Raw genomic sequence first — 17,611 nt, 5'->3', positions numbered from 1 at the left:
TAAAATGTAGGTGAGAAAACAATTTAGTACAGATTCATAACTGGGTGACTGTTCTCTGGAGGTTTTAAGTTTTTAGTCTTGCCATAATAAAGTCTTAGCACATTAACAGAGAAGTGTAAAATGCAACGCAGGTTCATTTGACTTTAAACACATCCTTCAGATGAAGCCCTGAGGTTTAATTTGACTTGTAACATTCAACCAAAGCACTGAAGTGCAAGGTTGTTCTACTTGTACGACATTTATGTCTAATGCACAACATTTTACAGAGAATGAAAGACGTGCCGCAGGTGCTGCTGGACCTCCTGCATTTTACAAACTCAATTTGTTCGACCTTCTGATTGAAAGACGACCGACTCTACGGCTGAGCCACAGCCGCAGGGCTATTGTTTTAAAATTAGTGTTGCTACAGGCAGGTGTGATTACTAATTTTACTAAGCGAGACATTTTTTTTCTCAATTGTCACCATTGCCTTCACAAAATGCCTGAAATCGTTGCCTGTTCAAGAGATTGACCGGATATATGCTGAGCTGCATCACTTTCACTCTTCCTGCAGCTTACCTGGCTCACCTGGCGTCGCAGTTCACCTTTACTACCAAACTATATGAGACCGTATGTTTATAACACAGCTAAGTCGAGTAAATAATTAAGGTATGATAAGTTTAAGTGTATTTACGCTGCCTAGACAAGACAAGTAAACAACAGATTCCACAGGGTTCTCACCTTTTTGGTCTTTCCCCGACTCGTCCACTTCCTTCTCCGACTGTCTGAGAGCAACTTTCTGCGGCTGACTGCAAACTGAGAGGTAACTTCACTCAGTTTTCTCCTCGTCCAGGAACTAGAAAAAAACGTGTCTGTTGTCGCTCTTCGCTCGGTTTCCTCCTGTGCTCCATCTACACTAATTGGACAAACCCAAGCGTGAGACAGGAGCGTTAAAGGTGCAGTCCAACATGTAGGGGGAACAGTCAAGCAGTTTAATGCTCATCACAGACACTACAATAATACAGAGCTACAGTTTGTTAAAGTCGAGGTGAAATGAAAAATGTCATTTTAATCCTTTTAGATCACATCCCCGGTAATATCGTGCATCTATTTGACAATAAAGGCCAAAAAAAATACAGAAAATCAATTTCTTCGTATTCTTATATCAAAATCTGATAATTTTTTCTTCCAGTAAAACTAAATTTCACTCGTGCTTACGTAAGTTAGCATCAAACAATGTCAACCAATCAATCTGCAACATTTAGCCGCAGAGCACTGAAAACGCTCGGTCAGTTAGCTAGCTACTGCGCTGTGGAGAACGTCTGTCTACGCCCACTTCTCAACGATCAAATCAAATCCCTCTAATGATATGTCCCGCCTGCACGTCCTGTTTCACTCAGAATACGTCACGATACGGAAGCTAGATACTCTCGAAATGCCGTTTCAGCTCGACTTTAAACTATTATCTACATACCGGTCTGTTCTTGACAAAAGCTGCTTTTCCACTGCAAGAACTTTAGGTTTAAGACTCTTCTGCATTGGTTTCTTTTTTAAAAGCAAGAGGCTACAAAGTGTTGGGACTAGGCAAGCATGAAAAATAGTCTGAATCAAGCTAGCTTTAGCGCGTTACTTCAGCTGGCTTTCTAATTTCAGGTGGAATACAGAATTAAAGGATTAGTCTGGTGTTTTCTTTCTTGTCTGCGGAGCCAAACCAGCAATAAATATATCTTCAAAAGGTATGTATCCAAAGAGTTAACCTTTCTGAATTGTCCTGCAGCCACCAAAAAATCTGAACAATATGCACAATAATTAGCTTATAGCATCATCACACTCCCTGTGCCTTTAAATAGGAGGATTTGAACCTTAAAAGAACCGTGTAACAAAAGTTGTAGCAGCCATATTGCACCCAGAACACAGGAAGAGCCTCTGTGATCTAACATGATGTGATGATCAGATGCCGTCTGTGTCTCTGCATCTGCGGAGCGGCTGACCACTTGGTATCTCACAGCGCGGCTAACAAACCATCCGCACTCAACTCCACCGCTCTGCATCTGCCTCCGATCAGACCATTAGGCTTTGCGATGAGCAGTCGAGTCACACCTCTGCAGGTCTGTGTGCCTCCTGCTGGGCACGCCTCTTAAAAAAAAAACGCTCTCTGGTCTCTGCTCTATCTGACGCATTAAAGCCTTTTCTTCTTTCAAGGCCTCTTCAAAGACGCCTTCATTGTTAGCCCGCGGAGCGCGGCACACAGGACTCCTGCAGGCTTCTGAACACGGGAGGACCTGAGAAGATTCAGGCGTCAGACCGGAGACAATCAGACGGTTGTTGTGAAGCACTTTGAGTTCACCTGCTCAGTAGCCTGCAGTGCTGTTTTAATCAAAGTGATACAGTATGTAACAGAAAACACATTGTGTGAAGAGATGCCAAGTAAATGAAGCCTGGAGTAAGCAGAGCACATGACTGGTAGTGATGGAAGTGATCATTAAAGCTCTGTTGTTCGTATCCTCTTCAGTTCACCAACCGTTCTTCGGAGAATTTCCTTTTTCCCTTTAACAAACTGGCACATTTTTCTAGTCTTGACAGATTCTCAGCACAAGGAAGAGCACATTAAAGCGCATTTGAGTCGTCACATGCTGCAAAATAATGAGGGCCCGAGCGCAGAGTAGTGCGACACACAGGTTCAGGCCTACCGCAGTATTCTGGGTCTCAGAAATAGCCATCGTTAGCTGCACCTAACAGTGTTTGCCGGCAAAGCCCCCTCCTTTCACTTTTTCTTACAATGATGAAATTTGGTGCAAAGATACGGCTTGCAGAGTTCTACAAAAAAGCCTCTTGGACCCATGACCTAAACCAAACAGGAAGTCCGCCACTTTGTGTGTATTCTGCACATCTTCCAGGGGTCATACTTTAGCTAAGTCCTCCTAAAGTGTTGAGCCAACCCTTCTCAAAGTCAGTGTGAAGCTTCAAGAGACCTCACCAATGAACAGTTATCAAACTCGTGTGCAAAACTCAAAGGGCGTTGCCGTGGCAGTTCGGCAATACTTTGCTATCTCGCCAACAGGAAGCAGCAACACCAGAGTCCCCTCCTTGTTTGCGAGTCCTCTCTGAATGCGACGCCGTAGTTAGACGATCGCATGCTGCTAGTTTTTAGTGCAACAATGGTCTGCAGGCGGCTTGCTAGCTTGTAATGCTAGCCCAGCTAACGTTATGGCCTCAATCAAGACAAATTTCCATCTGGTGCATGATGGGAAGGCGTGGAGTGGAGGCTGAACGACTTGACATTTGTATAGAGGTGAAGTCTGGACACTCAAAAACATAAATGAGCGTTAAATGTGGCTCCAACAAAAACTGTGCGTCCAGTAGAGGTCAAAGTTGAGTTCTCTGAGTGTTCGATTCACCTTCAGCTCTCCCTCCTGAGTCTCACGCTTCACAGGGACACAAGAGAGGACTTAAAGAGTTCAGGGAGGAACCTCTTAAATCTGTACAAACGCCGCCGAGGAGCAGAAACATTGATCTCCACAGATTCTCCGTCTCTCTCTGCTCAGCAGCCGTGACCGCTCTTAGCTTTATTTCGTCCGGTGCAGAGGACAGAGACTAAAGAGGAGAAGATGAGAGGTTGTTGAGAGCAGCTGAACATTTCAAAAGAAGCATTCACTTGTCAGATGTTTTAAACTTCCTGTCCTGCCTCATCACAGATCTATTTTGTCGCTCCGTAATGAAGTCTTCCGGGAAAACATTTTCCCTTTAATAAACTCCTGCTTCCTGGATTTATTTTGTAGTTTCATTGAAGGTAAGAAGCAGACTGTGTGGGGTAAGTGTAAGGGTGCTGCAGAGTGACCAGCAGGGAGCACTGTTGTTGTGTTAATCCCAAAGGGCTTTTAGAGCAGCAGAGGTCAGGAGGAGCGCCCTAGTGATATTATGAACTTCTGTCTTTAACATGTGTGCAGCTTCATGTTGTTAAGCCATGTGCTGTTTGAAGCTACAGGTGGAGTTTAGGGGAAATGTCCAAACACTAAACGAGGTATGTTACTGAGTGGGCTTCAATTTGCTCAACCTGCTCCGGAGCAAACCCAAGGAGCTTTAATCCCTCTGCTGTCTCCTCCTGCACTCCACTGAGGACACATAGAGAGGGCGTGCAGCTTTAAGTACCTGGGGGTGCACATCTCTGAAGACCTTTCATGGACCACCCACAGACAGGTGGCTTCTATCACCTCCGACAGCTGAGGGAAGTTGGAGTCTCTCGGAAGGTCGTGTGGACTTTTTATTCTGGAGTGTAGTGACTGATATCATCTCCCAGTCGTACGGGAGCAGCACTGGGCGTGGCCGAAGAGCCCTGCAGAGCATACCATGGGTACAACACTCCTCCAAAGCATCTTCACGAGGAAGAGCATGACCGGGGTGAACAGGATCCCAGACGCCGGACGCCACGTTGACACGAACACAGACGGACTCAGGAAGAGCTTCTTTTCTGACGCCGTCCGGACTGTGAACTCCGCCCTGATGATGATGTCACCACAAACTTGGTCTGTCCTTTCCGCCCTTTCAGATTCACAGAGCTGAACGTCAAACACCTGCAGGGTGAGAAAACGTATGACCCCTGCTGACATCTTTATTAAAATATGTGTGGATAAAAAAGAACCACGTTTAAAGACGGGTTATAATCTGTTTACTCGGACTGTGACGAGGAATTTTGGGAGCATTATGGCAAAGAACAAAGGGGCTAACAACACAGCAGTTATTCATAACGACTGAGATTCACTCGAACTGGAGCAAAAGCATCAAACGTGATGCACGGACTTGTTTACTGAAGCGCAGCAGATGGCTTTGAATTCCCTCACAGCAAAATCAAACACTCCGAGACGGCGTTCCAGCTCAGACTGTGCTACCAATATATATATTTATACTGTACATTGTGAGTCATGAGAAGCTCTATTTTCAGAGTGATAACCCGGCGCATGATTCTCTCTCACACACACACACTCCAGGTCACAGCCATGAAAGGCATCTGCAGCCGGCGGCGGTTTGGGGCGAGCTTGCATGTTCCCGCTCTGACAGCAGAATTAGGGCAGAGCGTGCATGTGACAGCGGGGAGATGCAGTCGCACGTGCACGCGAGTCAATACGGGCTCTGCAGCAACACACAAACAACAGAGACGAACTAAAACAGACTTGATAAGACCTCGTGGCCCTCTGGGTCTGCAGCCGTGCACAGAGGAATCCTGTCCTGCAAACAAACACTGAATAATTATTTTACTTCTGAGAGGAAATAAAGACATTTAGAGTTTTGCTTTATATTTGCATCTAATTGCTGCGTATTTATTGATTGCAGAGATCACTAATTAGATGGATGTTCAGTTCTGGCGTTCTGACCGCCTCCACATGTTGATTTGATTTGGCTCTGCAGAGGACGTGCAGAGGTTAGCAGCGTTCATTTAGAGGCTCCGCTCTCCAGCCAACACCGGCGGAGCGTTCAGCGTCTGCACTCAATTTACACGACCTAACCCCCGAGCTTTAATGTGAAAGTGGAAATCCCGCGCGCATCACTTCCTGTGCGGCCGGGGGCCGTTTTAAACGGTGAGACATCGGCTGGCACCGAGGCGGCAAAGTGAGATTTATGATCGGCAGAACAGATGTGCTGAGACAAGCGGCGACGTCAGAGCAGCTTCTCAGTGATTGTTATTTATACAAGTGGTGATAATGATGCAGCAGCAGAATAAATATTCATATTCAGTCTTCTTAAAGGGTCCAAACGTTACTTGTTGGACTTCAGGACGTGGAAACACTGACACAGATGCCTCTTCTCAGTGAAGCAGCCCTTTATATGGCTGTGTATGAAAGTGGACTTAGTCATTATGATGTCGCCAATTGTCGGGGTTTGTGGACTAGTGTTTTAGACCCTCTTGTTTAGCTTTATGGCCGACGCCATCTTGGTTTGTTAGAGGCAGAATTGACCAAATTTGGACAAGAGGTTAGAGCTGGAGAGGAGCGGTGGCTCGCAAACGCTTAGCTACGCAGTCTAAGCCTTAGCTAGCTCATTAGCTAGCTAAAACACTGAGAAGCTTCAGTTGATTGCTAACGAGCAGATCATTCAAATCAGGTGTGTTAGAGTGGGGAGAAACCTGATGTAGGAAGGCAGCTCTCCAGGAGCAGGGTTGGGCACCGCTGCTGTAGAAGGAGGCCACAAATAAATAACATATAAATAAAGTTATAGGATAGTTTGACAGTGTGTCAGACGTGTTGGACGGTCTGATAGTCCAATAAAGCGCAAAGATAGTTTGTCTGATATTTACATGAACAAATCTCCAAAAGGCTCCAACAGCAAAAGCACGGCCCAGAGGTTACGTTCAGTGACAGAATTAGCTGAGGGGACACCTAGCAGACAGCTAGCAGCTCCCAGCTGTCACTCAAAGAGGCCACGCCCCTAATGCTGCATCACTTTAAGCCTTGAAATAATGTAAACAGGTGAGTTGTATAAAGATTCTCCCCGTACAGTTGTCATGAAGAGAGAAATGAGCAACAGAGACCCAAACTGCTGTTTAACATGGGGCTCTATGGGGACTGACTCACTGCTGGAGACAGCCTCAAGTGGACACCAGAGGAACTGCAGCTTTTGGCTCTTCCACTGATTTTTTAAGTATTTAACCAAAGCTTTCATCCTTTTAGCTCTTCTGGTCTCTCCCACCTCAAAGCTTTTATCAGATGTAAAAATAAATTTTAACAACACCTTAACAATGTGTCACCTTTCTGTGTTAATAACTTGAATCTCTCTCAGAGAAAAGAAACACGCTCCTGTTGTTCTCATCGTTCACTCGTGTGCACGGACGTGTAAACGGATGCTTCACGCTCGGAGAAGAATTCCTTCAGCCGTGATTCAGCTGCACTCAGAAACATGTGGACTGAGCAGCACACAGCCCGAGGATAGATCAGAACATATTAGCACCTAATGGTGGAAAAAATAACTTCATCTTTTCACTCGAGCAGGCAGGGTGTGATCGATGCCTGCAAGTAAAGTGTGAGTAATTCATGTTGCACGTAAACACGATGACGACTCCAGCAACACTTTTGTTTTTCCCCCGCCTTTAAGCTCTCAGCGCCTCCGACAGCAGTGGCTTCAGGTGATCCGACGTGGGGTGTGAAGTGGATTTATGCTACATGTGCGATGCATTAAAATGTAACGATATGAGGCGTCAGCCCAAACACCTTCACTGTAAACTGTGAACACTGGATGTTGAGTAAACAGCCTGGAGTCTGCTCGTAAATCCACACACACACACACACACACCAGGCTGTTGTTTCCATGGCTGCTTATCAAGTGATAGAGATGGAGCGCTAACAGGAAGGAACATGTCCTCAAAAGAGACCTGATCCGGATAGATCCAATTAAGTTTATGGATCTGTCATGTATCTATAGTGTTTATGGATTGATTAACTAGCGCTAAACTCAGCATGCTAACAGGCTAACGATATCGAACGATAGCATGTTGATGTTGAGCAAGGGATGCTGACATGTTCCGCCCTCGTCACTCCTCACAGATTTATTTCACATGCAGAAATCTGAGGAGTGATGAGACAACATCTTAAACCCCCCCGAGCCGGAGCCTGCAGGTGCATGCTGGGGCTGAAAGTATGAGCGCAGTGAGATCTTGCAGCTTCAAAAGACTGCATGAGCTAGCTTTGCAGGCTTCGTGCCATTTAGCCCGTTAGCATGTGTTAATTTACACTATAACATCTTTAATTTTGCTGCTTTGCAGACGAAAATATGATGAAACAAAGAGGATTCATAAATGTATCCACAAATAAACACCACAACAAACCTTCTGATTGTTAGCATGGATGCTATAAACAATTAGCCCAAGGGAGAATAATCTGTGGATGCTGTTTAATGGGCACCATCGAATCTAAACACGCACGCCTGGAGGTGAATGAAGCTTTTGTCAATAATATCTGCAGCTCATCATGAAGCGCTGAGCGCGTGCCGTGTGCCGTCAGAAATATCAATAACTCCTAATCATCGACCATCAGCAGCGTCTGGACGAGCCAGTGAGCTTTTAATCAGCAGCAAAGAGACACAATGACGCGTCCTGGCATGTTTGGGTGCTTACATTTGATGGAAATTATTTTAGTCACAATGAGAGCTGATGAAATCTGAGACACAGAGCGGCTAAACGGAGCGGAGAGCGCTCTGTGTTGGAAATGAGGGCGGCTGTCTCTTCCCTCCGACAGTTGTGATGCGTTCACAGGCAACACGAGGCCTGTGTGCAGACACGGGGAGGTGCAGAGTGACAGCAGGCAGGTTAATGCTTCTTCTGCATGAATGGGTTTTATTCCTCATCATCTTTAAAAACATGGACAGTCTTTTTCACCTATTTAGCATGTTAGCAGTCCGAGTGTATGCTGCCTTTAAATACAATTTTAAAGCACTAGCAGAACGCGGCCACACTAAACAAATCACATGCTGACAAAAGCTTTATAAAGTACGATCATCAAGAGGATAAATCTGCAGGTGTGACAGCTAATGTGTGTTGATTATACTCACTCAATGATTCAGCTATCTCACAACATTTCCCAGCATGCAGCGGGGCAATCGCAGGGTGCACCATGGACAGCTTCTCCCTCTGCAGATTTATCGTTGCTTGATTTGTTGTTGTTTTGGCTGTTGAAGGAGTTTGGAACACGTTTGCTTCCGCGAGGAAAAATGTGACTCATTTCTATAGACAGCTGTTGGTGGAATAAATCCGTCTTTACGTGCCATTAACAGGTTTGGTGCACAGGTAACAAGTCAGGTTACAGCCTGCAAACTATCAGCAGGAAGACGGTGAAGGGGGCGGGGCTAAGTACTCTGGAGGTGAGGCTAACGAGGCACAGGTGAGAAAAATCAAAGAGGTGGAAAACGCACAAAGGCAGGAAGTAAAATGAGGAGAGGGGATTAACAAAATAAAACAGGAAATGAATGAAACGCTCACAAAATAAGAGACACTGATACGTGTCACATAGTTCCTTTAAAGAGCACGAAACTGATGTTCTGCACCGAGAGAAGATTTTGCACATTTCTGTTCCTAGAAATTAGAGGAAGTGTCTCGAAGCCGAGCAGGTGTCTAACGGCCTGATGACTTTTTGTTTATTTGCACACAAAAAAAAGATCACAGCCAATTAAAGTCCATAAAGCATTTAAATTGGCGTCTAAAAAATCTTTATTACATCTGCCAGACTTTACAGAGAAATCCTGATTATGATGTGACTTTTTCAAAGATGACTTATGATACACAGAGCAAAGAGTGTGGGCATAAATAAAGATTGTATTTTGCAGCTTAAATCTGCCTCTTCTCTCTGATTTGTTGTGTTTCCCGAACAAGAACACACGGCGCTCCTCGTACTTTGGGGCGTTTTCAAAGGGCAGCGCCGCCTCCTGAAATCAGCCTGAGAAGGATCGATCTGCGTCTCCTCTGTGAGGCCTCTTCCCGCTCTCTCTCTCTCTCTGGGTAAAGACTCCCCGAGGACCTGAAGCCGTGTTGGATCAGACGCAGAACACAAATCAGCATTAAGAAAAAGTGCCAGACAGCACTCTGATCGTTTGGATCTGGATTACTGCACTCAGATCTGCACATGCATGTGCCTGCGCTCCTCTGTGTATGAGTCCCACACATTTTTTCACAGTCCATCTGCTGAACGCTTTAGCCGGAGTGGAGGAAGCAGGTGGTGAGGAGGATGGGAAATGAAGAATCGAGTGTCACCATTTATTTAAGTTAGCCTCTGTGCACTGCGTTGGATCTCTGTGTGAGATGACGGCGAGCTGGAGCCAACAACGACTTTAAAACGGATATTTTGACGAGCTGAAAGATTAAACACCCAAAGACTGTCACACGTTATAAAGTACATTAAAACCACTAAATGTTATTTAACTGTTAAACAGGCTTAAAAATGCTGAAGAGTTGATCTGTGATCTGCAAAGTGGTCTTGATTTGTTAGCCTGAGATCGATTGCTTCTGTCTCGGGCGAAATTGTCGCATCTGGGATTATTTTTCCCTTTTTTTTCAGGTACATTGTTTTATTATACAGTGCAACTTTGCTGCAACAACATGCTAACACGTCAGGAGTCTCAAGAGAGAGTATAGGTAACAGTTTCAGTTAGTTAGAGTTTAGTTTTACGCATTATACTTTGCACAGGTAACTATAAAATGCACCGATCAGCCATAACAATCTCTTCCAAACTTTCAGGCCTTTTGACCACCGACAGGTCAAGTGAATAACATTGATTATCTCGTTGTGTCAAAGCAGGAAAAATGGGCGAGCGTGAGGATGTGAGCGACTTCAACAAGGGACAAATTGTGATGTCTAGATGGGTCAGAGCATCTCCAAACCTGCAGCTCTTGTGGGGTGTTCCCGTCTGCAGGGGTCGGTACCGACCAAAGAGGTCAGAGGAAGAAAAACATTAATGCTAGTTCTGATAGAAAGGTGTCAGAACACACAGAGCATCACCGTATGTTGTGTATGGGGCTGTGTAGCTGCAGACCGGTCAGAGTGCCCATGCTGACCCCTGGCTTATAGCGCCTACAATGGACACATGAGCATCAGAGCTGGAAGAAGGCGGCCTTCTCTGTAAATCATCTTTTACATCATGTGGATGGCCGGGTGCATGTACGTCTCTTACCCGGGGAAGACACGGCACCAGGATGGGAAGAAGGCGAGCCGGTGGAGGCAGTGTGACGCTTTGGGCTACGTTGGGTCCTGCCGTTCATGTGGACTTTGACACCTACCACCTACCTGAACATTGCAGACTGAGTCCACCCCTTCATGGAGACAGTGTTCCCTCCCTTAGCAGGATGATGCTCCCTGCCACACTGCACACATGGCTCGGTGTATGTTTCCTACAGTTATTAACTGAGTTAAACCTGCATAGAATATATTTATAGTCTCTCCATGTGTCGATTTGTAAATGATTCATGATACTTATTCCTCCCTGTTTTTCAGGGACGTTACTTCCATATAAAATCATTTGATATCTATACTTCTTCTCCACCTTGTACCTCTGGAGCTTCTGTCCCAGTTATGCAGCTGAATCGATATCCGTCCTGTAATGAAGAGGCTACGCCAACACTGGCCTGTGATTACAGGAGGTTACAGATCAATGGAGCCGAGGTTGCTCACTCTGCTGACCAAGGACTCACAACGGTCGAACAAAAGCCAGCCCCCCCCTCCCGCTGCCCTCCTCTGTGTCACCTGGAGGATGCAAATAGAGAGAGGAGAGGTGTGTTGATGTGAGCAGACTGACAGAGGTCACCATCATTCACAGCGCGTTACCTTGAGCTCAGCCTCTGCGCTGCCAAAGCCTCTGCTTTCTATTAAACATCAGCGCGGGCCTTATTATAACGGCGGTGTGTTCCCTGCAGGAGGATGAGTCATTTCTGATCTCACTCTTTTCAGCGCTGACAGCTCGGTTCATCACGGCTGTCGGTGTGTTTCACAAAAGCTCTGGAAGTCTTTGTATTGATTATATTGAGAACATCGGATTCTCTCACTCTGCATTAAACACACAGGAAGTAGAATTATGGCACATACAACGTCACTTATAATAATTTAAATATAATGTATGGATTATTGAATTTTCCCGTCTTTGTTACATCATTGGCATTGAAACATCTGTGCAACAAATGGCAGTACAAGGATATTCTGTATATAAAGAGGTATCTGGTGATGACACTGATGCAGGTTTATTGATCTCCTGCCATCTTGTGGCGACTGTACGTAACTACAAAATACAGTTTGATGAATAACACGATTGTTCTGTTGACTCTATTAAATCAAAGTGATGGAAATTAACATTTTGCATCACTGGAGTTGATCCATATTCTTTGGTGCAAATAAGTGACGTCTTTTAAAGATTGGTCACCTTTAAAACGTACAAACTTTTATATTGAATCTTTGCTCTCCTAATCAAACTCTACGGTGGCCAAGAGGTGTCGAACAAACTCCACATCTGAAATGCTTTGCAAATTCAAAAAACACGTGCAAAAGCCACGATGGAAGTGAGCAAAAATGTCAGAGAAGTAAGTGAAACTTTGTTTGCTGGATAATTATTATCAATTATTATTGTTATGTATTTGTTATAAGTGCGCGACGTTGTTCAATGTCTATATATATTTTATATTTATGTAGGCTACTCTGCCATTTAATGTTTGGCCTGTTATATTTGTTACAGCTTTGCTTTGTGTTTTTCAAATATCGCAAAGCGTTTCGGATATGGACTCTGGAGTTTGTTTGACACCTCTCAGCCACCGTAAATTGACGTCAATAATTAATGCACGTTTAAGGGTATATTTCAAATATGGATATATTCATAAAATCTTAGTGGCGATGTAAATAATACCTGTCTTGGAACATGCAGTCTAAATTTGGTGACTTTCTGATCTTTATCACCAGAGTTAAACGTGATTAAACGACTGGAGACGGCTACATTTTTTTGACACCAAAAAGAAAATAATTTTACTGCTAAATATTTCAATACAACCATCCCTTTAATAAACTCAACATGGGGTGCCAGTTTAGCTCGGTTGGTGGAGCAGGCGCCCCGTGTACAGAGACCTCATCGTATCAGCTGCAGAGTGAACTCACGGCCCTTTGGTGCATGTCATCCACTCTGTCTTCTCCCCATATTTCCTGTCTCTCTTCCCTGTCCTAGACTTCATGCTGTAAACCCAAACTAGGTGTTTAATGTCCTTTCAGCAGTTTTGTATGTGGTGTGCAGAGAGACAAACAGGTAAACAGGAAGACATGTTCCATCAAATTACATACATATTAGATATTGCATTTAAAGGTCCTGTCTATCTAATACTAAACAAGTACAGACGGACACGGGACGCTAGCGCGAGGGCGTTGCTTGTTTTTCATATAATCAATAAAATCATGATATATGAGGCGCAACAAGAGCTGGAGCGTCACTGAGGATATTTCCCACAACATCACAAATAACTAAATTAATGTTTTAGACTCATAAATAGAAGAATGCATTTCTAACAAACATAAATAAAACCCTTCCCTCTCCGCACCGTCCCGACCCCGGCTCAGCGGGCCGCGTCTCACTCCGGTCCCTGTGAAATGCGCATTTCACACGGTCTATTTCAGGCAGAAAATGCACCGCCTTTGAAGTTAAACACATCAAAAATCCAATTCTGTTTTCCCATCTCAACGTGGGCCAACTTCTGAGTGTTCAGGGAGGGGGGGGGCGCGTCTGAACACTCACACCACGCATGAGATGTTGAGTAATATTTAAAAAGCCTCTCTGGTGCACAGAGCAGAAAATTAAACGCACATTTTGTGAGTTGGTGACCCTGAAAACAATGCGAGGCGACCACAGGAATGACTGGTGCTGTTTGTTAACTCATATCTGGTGGGTTTGGAGAGACACGAGGGACACGGTTAGAGTGAGGAGTAGTTTTGAGACAGATTGTCACCTATAAATCAGATTTAAAACAAAAGATCAAACAGTTCCATGAAAATAGTTTCTCATTGAGGCAGTTGCAGAAAACATTCCTGTCTCTGCATCATTTTTCCAACCTGTAAATAAAAGGACCAATGTCAGTTTTACGTATATTAAGGTTGCTGCCCCTTGTGGCCGGAGTAAGTACTACAGGAGGAAAGGTGGATGTCGGGAGACTTTTTCAGTCCCATGTGAAACTCAAAGTGAAGCTTGACTTCTTTAAAGTTTCTTGGGAAAGTCTGTGCAGACATTTTACATATTTTATCTCTCAAATAAGTTTACATAAAGTTTTTTACATATGTTCTTAGCTTCAATGTGCTGTGAGGAGTTTTTATCAGGTATTGAAACAGAAGCAAACAGACCATCAGAGAGAAGATGATTATTATTTCTCTGTCTTTATTTTGACCTTATTTGCAGCGTGCAGAACAAAAGAGGACTTTGTTGCAGAGTTTCATTTAAAGTATTAGAACAGTGATTCCTAAATTATGGGCAGTAACTTTTTCTTTTTATAATTTGCACTCATTTAGTTGATCAACAAATTGAACGTGTACGTGGAGGGATTCCTTTTTAGCATTGCGTTGCCGTATGCCCACTTTAGCAGGGAATGTCTGTGTCTGTGGCAGCGCCCAGTTAGTGACGCGTTTTCCATCCCCCAGCAGTTGTTGGTCTGCCAGAGAGGGTAGGCGGAGCTAAGCGGCTGCTTTTCCGCTCTCTGCAAGTGTTGCGAGTAAACAGTAATCTACTATGGCTGAACAAACAAAGAAAAGATGGATGACTACAGATACAACTTCAACAATAAGTAAAAATCCAAAGAAAAAGAAACAAACTCGACGCTCAGATGAAGCAAACAGTCTGAAAAGGAAAGCGACCGTCAGCCAGGAAAATCAAGAGTTACAACCGGAGCCAACCGTGGACGTCACACATGCAACACTGTCCGGATATCTGGGAAGTGTGCTCCCGCAATTACCGTTTATCACCACAAGGTGCCGCTAAAGAGAACGAAACCGAGACCTTCGAGATTATAACTTTAAGACTGAGCTGCTGCAAGTTTGGGGATAGTCGCATTCGACAGTTAAAAAGAAGAATGTGTGTTTGTAGGCTTAATGTTCATTTATAATAGGCATAGTCATGGACTCCTTCATTAGCCCAGTTTAACCTATAAAACAACATAACAAGAGAACTTATTTTCATGAGTTAAATCAGTGAATCGCTCCCTAAAGAACAACACATTAGTTATACTTTGCGTTGACCTCTAATCTCTCCTCAGAGTGAGCTTACAGTAAAGATCTGTTCTTCCTGCAGCCTCCTCCTCTGCGGTAAACATATTTCAGGCCTGTGGGGGGAAACACCTTGAAAAGCTCATAAATCCTCTGTAAAGATGTTTTTCACCCTCCAGGCTGAAGCTATTCTTCATGGACTCCCCGCTCGGTGCGTCTGCGCGCAGCCGCGCACAGCAGAACCTCCGGCCTCCTCTGTCGTGTGTTGGGATGATGCTCCATCACCTGAGCTGCATTAGCATACACAGAGCATTAGGGACACAGCTGCTCTGACTCTGATGTGTGGAGCTGATGGAGCAGAGACGACACAGGAAACATAACTTGGAAGGAAGACTAAAACACAGATGTCTTTAGGGCGTTGAAATATAAAGCCTTGCATGGCACTCATAATCCAAAATATTTGTGTTAGGAGAAGGAAAAAACAAGAAGAGAGATACATCCTTACAAGACCAAACCCCGTCCGAGTACACTTCCTGTCAGTGAGAGGCTGATGATTTAGATTTTTGGAGGTATCAACTATTCACGAGTTGACAAGCCGCCATTACTGCGGTGGCGCCTGCACGTTTGAATGCAAGTTGTCCTAAGAAGTGAACAACTTTCTACTATAATAATAAATTACATAGCCATTAGTCCGGAGATATTCTCGCTTTCTAACCTTGTGTTCTCGTGCACAACCGTCCGCGTCATGAACGTAATTGTTCACGTACTTGTCTCTGCACTACGCGTGTTACTGGAGGATACCTCTAGAGGGCGCACCAGAGAGCTCTGGCCGTCTGCAGCTACTGTATGTGCGGGATGTAAACAACAGACGCTCGACAGAACACACCAGCTGTGTCCGAACCGTTGGCATCATACTCAGAGCCGTCTTCTCCGTATCACGTGACTTAATCGTTTACGTATGTCCGGTCTGATCTCCGGTCCATCGCCGCCATAGTAGAAGCTGAATAGCCGCAATGCATTTTGGGGCGGTTGAGTACAACGAGTGAGCTCCCGTCTCATACTCAAACATCCGGGCCGATCTAGTATACATCCGGGCATTTCTTGCATACACAAAATTGCATACTATGAGATGGGAACACATGACATACTCAATTTTACATCACGGTTAGTATGATTAGTATGATAGTTTGTGGTTTCGGACACACCGACTGTCTGCACCGTCCCCGCTCCGTCTCTCCAACATGTTCCTCCGTGCACGGACGTAGCGGCCCCGGACTTGTTTCCATTTAGTTTTGCAGGTTTCCACGTCGACTTCTAAAGCAGCAACTTATCTGTCTGCAGCTGTTTGACAGGCATGTCTGTCTCTGTGCAGTGGCAACAACACATCGTACAGATGTGGATCATTGTGGATTTGGTCTATCAGCTTGTCTGCAGAACTTTTGTCCCTGCTGCTGTGTTGACCCTGTCACATCCCCTCTGCCTCTACACTGCCGTTACTGCTCATGTGCAGACTGCAGCTCACGTACGAGCAGGACGTGCACAGCCAACGAGAGCGTGTCCAACAGTCTGCACACCTGGGGTGCTCAGATTCTGCAATCCTGCATGCAAAGGAAAGATCACGCAAACAAAAGTGTCAAAATAATGTTGAAAAATACGAACCAATTAAAGTTAACGAAACCTCCTTCTGCTCCGTACCAAGGTCTGTCCTCTGTAGCAAAGCAGGAAATACATGTGCGCTTAGATCGAGATAATTATAAGTGAAGTAATATCACTGATCATGCAGGGGAGTGAGTGTATATATCTGTGTGCAAATGAGGAATAAGGCATGATGCAACTATTGCTTGGCCTTGAGAGTTCCTCAGCAGTGAGTGTGTGCGTAGAAGGACACACATCCTTATTAAACACACTGTATCCCCCGGGGCTGCTTCAAACCTTTTGTTTGTGCGCCCGCGCCAGAGTAATGGAGGTAGAATGAGAGAGCACATCTTTGTTTTCTCGCGGCTTTGCGTCTCCCCGCAGGAATACAGCCGTCATTAAAAAACTCTCTCAGCAGACAAAGGTCAGTGCTGGATGAGGAAAAAATGCTGATGAAGAAGAAGAGAGAAAAAAAGATCAAATAAAAAGGAATGAAAAATGGAGCTGTGCGCACGCTGACATGGAATTTATCTTTAGTTATAAAACATCTTTGTACAGGGTCTCTAGAGGTTTACAAAAGGCTGAGCACACATACAGACTTACAAATAGAACAACTAATAAATACAGACATTTTATACAGAATTTACAGAGTACAGGGAGCTACATGACATTTACAAATATAGTGCAGGTACCACCGAACGACACGTTAAACGTTTGGGTGTTTGCATGCAGTTCCATCGAGGGGCTTTGTAACGGTGCAGCAGGAAGGTAGGGCTGGGTATCACATGGAAACACTCTGAGTCGAGAGCAAAGAAGGATTCAAAAGTGAAGCCAATGCAGAAGTGCCTTAATCCTGCAGTCTGTCTAATGTCCAGCAGGGGGCGACTCCACTACTTTACTTCTCTCCTGATTTATTCCCTCAGTAAACATGTTCCTAATGAGTCAGCACAGTTCAACACAGCATCTAGAGTCGCACAGACCAGAAAGCAGGGGAGGGTTTGGGGCGGGGCTACCTGTGATTGACACGCCGCTACGACGACAACCTTAAAAACATGTCAAGTTCAGCATTCGGATGAACTTAAAAACACTTTTTTGCAAGCCAAAATTAGCATCCTAATTAATGTCACAGTTAGTCTGAATTACAGATGCTACTAGCTAACCAGGCTAGCTTAAAACTTAGCGTGTGCAAACCCTCGCTCCTCAGCTCCACCCTTCCGTCCAATTATGGTCACTTCTGGTTCCAAAGAACCAACATGGCGATTGCAAACCTGAAGCTTTAAACGGTAGACGGGTGACGCCACAACGGC

The sequence above is a fragment of the Semicossyphus pulcher genome, unplaced genomic scaffold (assembly GCF_022749685.1).
Source record: "Semicossyphus pulcher isolate SPU_LCO1_2020_fin unplaced genomic scaffold, fSemPul1.0.p SCAF_24, whole genome shotgun sequence".
Lineage (NCBI taxonomy): Eukaryota > Metazoa > Chordata > Actinopteri > Labriformes > Labridae > Semicossyphus > Semicossyphus pulcher.
Note: the sequence above shows the minus strand (reverse complement) of the source record.